The sequence below is a fragment of the Conger conger genome, chromosome 9 (genome assembly GCF_963514075.1).
Source record: "Conger conger chromosome 9, fConCon1.1, whole genome shotgun sequence".
Lineage (NCBI taxonomy): Eukaryota > Metazoa > Chordata > Actinopteri > Anguilliformes > Congridae > Conger > Conger conger.
In genome coordinates, this window is record NC_083768.1 from 60,249,030 (window position 1) to 60,254,029 (window position 5,000).

At 62.4% G+C, this 5,000-nt stretch overlaps 1 protein-coding gene across 1 annotated transcript in view; it reads right to left on the minus strand.

Annotated features, from left to right (window-relative positions):
• The window catches only part of LOC133136857 (ubiquitin-conjugating enzyme E2 E1-like), a 13,434-nt gene that overhangs the window by 3,677 nt on the left and 4,757 nt on the right, over positions 1-5,000 (minus strand). The window lies entirely within an intron of this gene.

The following is a 5,000-nucleotide window of genomic DNA, read 5'->3' on the forward strand; positions in this document are numbered from 1 at the left end:
CACTGTGTATATACACACAAATACAGTCATATACACACAAATACACACATAAACACTCATATACACTCATATATACACACAAATACACTCATATATACACACACAGCACTGTGTATATACACATACACTCATATATACACATATACACACACAAATACACTCATATATACACTCACAAATACACTCATGTCCACACAAATACACTCGTATACACACAGCACTGTGTATATACACACAAATACACTCATATACACACAAATACACACAAACACTCATATACACTCATATACACACAGCACTGTGTATATACACACAAATACACTCATATACACACAAATACACACATAAACACTCATATCCACCCCAAAAACCAGGCCTGGTTAAACAGCCCAAAACCAGGCCCTGATCTCACACAGGCCTGGTTAAACAGCCCAAAACCAGGCCCTGATCTCACACAGGCCTGGTTAAACAGCCCAAAACCAGGCCCTGATCTCATACAGGCCTGGTTAAACAGCCCAAAACCAGGCCCTGATCTCATACAGGCCTGGTTAAACAGCCCAAAGCCAGGCCCTGATCTCACACAGGCCTGGTTAAACAGCCCAAAACCAGGCCCTGATCTCATACAGGCCTGGTTAAACAGGCCAAAACCAGGCCCTGATCTCACACAGGCCTGGTTAAACAGCCCAAAGCCAGGCCCTGATCTCACACAGGCCTGGTTAAACAGCCCAAAACCAGGCCCTGATCTCACACAGGCCTGGTTAAACAGCCCAAAACCAGGCCCTGATCTCACATCTGTGCACTCTAGGGCAGCGCTGTCGTCATGGTTACCACCTCAGCCCCCCATCAATCAGCTGTCTGGGGGGTGTGGTTACTGAGAGAGAAGGGCGGGGCTAAGCGTAGAACATGAACGTGTGGTACATCCCTCTCTCTCGCCCTCCTTCCCATTGGACTCCCAAACTGGCTCTTTCTGCCTGCCAGCTACTATTGATTGGCTAAAATATAATTCTCTCCCTATCCACCTCCACCTCAGCTGGTGTGTGGTGAGCGTTCTGGCACAAAATGGCTGCCATTGCATCACCCAGGTGAGTTTCCCCCTCATCACTGTAAAGTGTGAGAAAAGCACTATATAAATACATCTATCTATCCATCCCTGTATTCCAAACAAACACACAGAACATTACTCAGCACAACCACCCAGACTGCCACGGCAGGATCGACAGACTGGAGGCCCAACCACAGAGCCTCCGCCCCCCCTGCCCAACCACAGAGCCCCCGCCCCTCTGCCCAACCACACAGCCCCCGCCCCTCTGCCCAACCACAGAGCCTCCGCCCCTCTGCCCAACCACAGAGCCCCCGCCCCCCCTGCCCAACCACAGAGCCCCCGCCCCTCTGCCCAACCACACAGCCCCCGCCCCCCCTGCCCGACCACAGAGCCCCCGCCCCTCTGCCCAACCACAGAGCCCCCGCCCCTCTGCCCAACCACACAGCCTCCGCCCCTCTGCCCGACCACAGAGCCCCCGCCCCCCCTGCCCGACCACAGAGCCCCCGCCCCTCTGCCCAACCACACAGCCTCCGCCCCTCTGCCCAACCACAGAGCCCCCGCCCCCGCCCCCCTGCCCGACCACAGAGCCCCCGCCCCCGCCCCCCTGCCCGACCACAGAGCCTCCGCCCCCCCTGCCCGACCACACAGCCTCCGCCCCTCTGCCCAACCACAGAGCCCCCCGCCCCTCTGCCCAACCACAGAGCCCCCGCCCCCCTGCCCGACCACAGAGCCCCCGCCCCTCTGCCCAACCACAGAGCCCCTGCCCCTCTGCCCAACCACAGAGCCCCCGCCCCTCTGCCCAACCACACAGCCTCCGCCCCTCTGCCCAACCACACAGCCTCCGCCCCTCTGCCTGACCACAGAGCCCCCGCCCCTCTGCCCAACCACACAGCCTCCGCCCCTCTGCCTGACCACAGAGCCCCCGCCCCTCTGCCCAACCACAGAGCCCCCGCCCCTCTGCCCGACCACAGAGCCCCCGCCCCCCTGCCCGACCACAGAGCCCCCGCCCCCCTGCCCAACCACAGAGCCCCCGCCCCTCTGCCCAACCACAGAGCCCCCGCCCCTCTGCCCGACCACAGAGCCCCCGCCCCCGCCCCTCTGCCCAACCACAGAGCCCCCGCCCCTCTGCCCAACCACAGAGCCTCCGCCCCCTCTGCCTGACCACAGAGCCCCCGCCCCCCTGCCCGACCACAGAGCCCCCGCCCCCGCCCCCCTGCCCGACCACAGAGCCCCCGCCCCCGCCCCCCTGCCCGACCACAGAGCCCCCGCCCCCCTGCCCGACCACAAAGCCCCCGTCCCCCTGCCCGACCACAGAGCCCCCGCCCCTCTGCCCAACCACAGAGCCCCCGCCCCCGCCCCCCTGCCCGACCACAGAGCCCCCGCCCCCGCCCCTCTGCCCAACCACAGAGCCCCCGCCCCCCTGCCCGACCACAGAGCCCCCGCCCCCCTGCCCAACCACAGAGCCCCCGCCCCCCTGCCCGACCACAGAGCCCCCGCCCCTCTGCCCAACCACACAGCCTCCGCCCCTCTGCCCAACCACACAGCCTCCGCCCCTCTGCCCAACCACAGAGCCCCCGCCCCTCTGCCCAACCACACAGCCCCCGCCCCTCTGCCCAACCACAGAGCCTCCGCCCCTCTGCCCAACCACAGAGCCCCCGCCCCCCCTGCCCAACCACAGAGCCCCCGCCCCTCTGCCCAACCACACAGCCCCCGCCCCCCCTGCCCGACCACAGAGCCCCCGCCCCTCTGCCCAACCACAGAGCCCCCGCCCCTCTGCCCAACCACACAGCCTCCGCCCCTCTGCCCGACCACAGAGCCCCCGCCCCCCCTGCCCGACCACAGAGCCCCCGCCCCTCTGCCCAACCACACAGCCTCCGCCCCTCTGCCCAACCACAGAGCCCCCGCCCCCGCCCCCCTGCCCGACCACAGAGCCCCCGCCCCCGCCCCCCTGCCCGACCACAGAGCCTCCGCCCCCCCTGCCCGACCACACAGCCTCCGCCCCTCTGCCCAACCACAGAGCCCCCCGCCCCTCTGCCCAACCACAGAGCCCCCGCCCCCCTGCCCGACCACAGAGCCCCCGCCCCTCTGCCCAACCACAGAGCCCCTGCCCCTCTGCCCAACCACAGAGCCCCCGCCCCTCTGCCCAACCACACAGCCTCCGCCCCTCTGCCCAACCACACAGCCTCCGCCCCTCTGCCTGACCACAGAGCCCCCGCCCCTCTGCCCAACCACACAGCCTCCGCCCCTCTGCCTGACCACAGAGCCCCCGCCCCTCTGCCCAACCACAGAGCCCCCGCCCCTCTGCCCGACCACAGAGCCCCCGCCCCCCTGCCCGACCACAGAGCCCCCGCCCCCCTGCCCAACCACAGAGCCCCCGCCCCTCTGCCCAACCACAGAGCCCCCGCCCCTCTGCCCGACCACAGAGCCCCCGCCCCCGCCCCTCTGCCCAACCACAGAGCCCCCGCCCCTCTGCCCAACCACAGAGCCTCCGCCCCCTCTGCCTGACCACAGAGCCCCCGCCCCCCTGCCCGACCACAGAGCCCCCGCCCCCGCCCCCCTGCCCGACCACAGAGCCCCCGCCCCCGCCCCCCTGCCCGACCACAGAGCCCCCGCCCCCCTGCCCGACCACAAAGCCCCCGTCCCCCTGCCCGACCACAGAGCCCCCGCCCCCCCTGCCCAACCACAGAGCCCCCGTCCCCCTGCCCGACCACAGAGCCCCCGCCCCTCTGCCCAACCACAGAGCCCCCGCCCCCCTGCCCGACCACAGAGCCCCCGCCCCCCTGCCCAACCACAGAGCCCCCGCCCCCCTGCCCGACCACAGAGCCCCCGCCCCTCTGCCCAACCACACAGCCTCCGCCCCTCTGCCTGACCACAGAGCCCCCGCCCCCGCCCCCCCTGCCCGACCACAGAGCCTCTGGCACAGTCATACAGGAACACACTGATGAATCATTACATCACCAATATTACCATCCATCTTTAGCTCTACAGCAGTCTACATTTCTGCTTGCAAATCACAGCTGCAGAAACTGTGTGTTAGCCACCAGGAGTGTGTGTTAGCCACCAGGAGTGTGTGTTAGCCACCAGGAGTGTGTGTTAGCCATCAGGAGTGTGTGTTAGCCACAGCTGAGTGTAAACCATCAGGAGTGTGTGTTAGCCACAGCTAAGTGTAAACCATCAGGAGTGTGTGTTAGCCACAGCTAAGTGTAAACCATCAGGAGTGTGTGTTAGCCACAGCTAAGTGTAAACCACCAGGAGTGTGTGTTAGCCACAGCTAAGTGTAAACCATCAGGAGTGTGTGTTAGCCACAGCTAAGTGTAAACCATCAGGAGTGTGTGTTAGCCACAGCTGAGTGTAAACCACCAGGAGTGTGTGTTAGCCACAGCTGAGTGTAAACCACCAGGAGTGTGTGTTAGCCACAGCTGTGTGTAAAGGAGAGTAAAACATCAAGAAACTTTAGTCGCGAGTCATTTCAGAAAGCAAACCTTTTTTTTAACTACAAAGCCTTTTGTATTTTTATAAACTGAAATATAATTTCTCAATGTTGCAAGAAAGGGTCTCAAGCAGTGGATAACACTTGTCAACAAGAAACAGAACTTTTTAGTATTAGTATTTTTATAAGTATTTTTTAATTACACTATAGCCTTTTGACAGGAATTACTGTTCGTACACACACACCCACAAAATCACACCTGTAGCTGCATGTAAACTCATTAATAACGTACTACATAAAAACACATTAGTCATCTAACCGAAGGCAGGCAGTCGTGCTGAGACACAGAGAGAGATAAACAGGGTTTGTAGTGATATCTTCTCTGGCGCCCTGCACCAAACCTGATCTCCCACTCTTACTTCCAATCCCTCTCTCCAGCTCACACAACACCCCCCTTTTCTCATCTCCCCCTTCCCTGTCAACTCAGCAAATAACACCATCCACAGTGCAAGTCTCTCCCTCTCTCAG